The following is a 1282-nucleotide window of genomic DNA, read 5'->3' as shown; positions in this document are numbered from 1 at the left end:
TTTTATAAAGACCTTGGATTCAGAGTCTTTGTTCATCAAAAATGTTTAGAGGTGATCTTCAGTGACAATGCCAAAGCATGCACCACTTTTGCCATTCTTATTCATTCATTCATTTATTGTTCTGTTGCTGCTGTTCTAATGACTTTTGGCAGTAGGGGAATTCAAGATCAGGTACCCAAGGCAAATGGAAGAATAAGAACCTGGTAAGCTTGAGCACAGACAAAGAAAGGTGGTAGAGAGAATGATTATAAAGAAAAGAAGGAGAAAGTGTCAAGCTAGCTGCTGGAGTTGGCGCAATGGTAACATCTCCATATATGGTCACCTCTATGAACCCTTGCTCTTTCCTAGTTCCCTAAGGACTGCTTTTGAAACACAAGAGACATAGCGGAAGTGAGAGGCACAGGCTTGTCTTTTCATTGAGAACAATACACCCCAATTGGCCTGGCTATTCCAAGGCTATTGCATTTGTCTCCATAAATCATTAAACTGAATTTCCCTTGGATTATACAAAATTGACTACTAACATTGACCAACTGACTAATAACGTTAACTGACCTTTACTAGAATGAGCATACACCAGCTGTGGCATTAAGTACTTTGCATACATATTCTCACTTAATTTTTGTATGAATTCTATGAAGTACATACAAGTATCTTCATTTTACAAGTGAGCAATATGAGGTTTCGATGGATTAAGTAATTTTCTTATGGACCCAAACATATAAGATCATAGAGACGAGATTAATAATCACAGGTCAAATGACTTTAAAATAAATACAATTGATTCTGACCACAGCTCCATTGCAAACAATTGTTCATGTTCAGAAAAATGAATGCCCATGAAAAAGCACATGATCTCTTTCCACAGCTTTCTTCATGGATTTTTTTAACATCCTCGTTTCTAAGATTGTAGATGATGGGATTCACCATGGGGACTATCACAGCATAAAATATGGACACACAATGCAGTGAATTACCTAATATGTCCCCTCTAGCCATAGTCCTCCATTTTGTGACATATTGTAAACCCTAGCTGCTATGCCTGTGGTTATGGCCCATTTTAGAGTGAAAGAATTTTAGTGAAGCATAAAGAAAGAAGAATTTTAAACTAAATAATATAATGAGCTATCTACAATATTTGAAAAATTCCATTTTGGGGAAGGAAAACCAACACACAACCTAATAAACTACTCTTCTACATCATGCAACTAAGAAGAAGAGGAAAAAATATACAAATTTCATTTAATATAAATACGTTATTGTTGTTACATACCATTGAGTC

This window comes from Orycteropus afer, unplaced genomic scaffold (genome assembly GCF_000298275.1).
Source record: "Orycteropus afer afer isolate SDZICR_OR568_19922 unplaced genomic scaffold, OryAfe1.0 scaffold00622, whole genome shotgun sequence".
NCBI lineage: Eukaryota > Metazoa > Chordata > Mammalia > Tubulidentata > Orycteropodidae > Orycteropus > Orycteropus afer.
Note: the sequence above shows the minus strand (reverse complement) of the source record.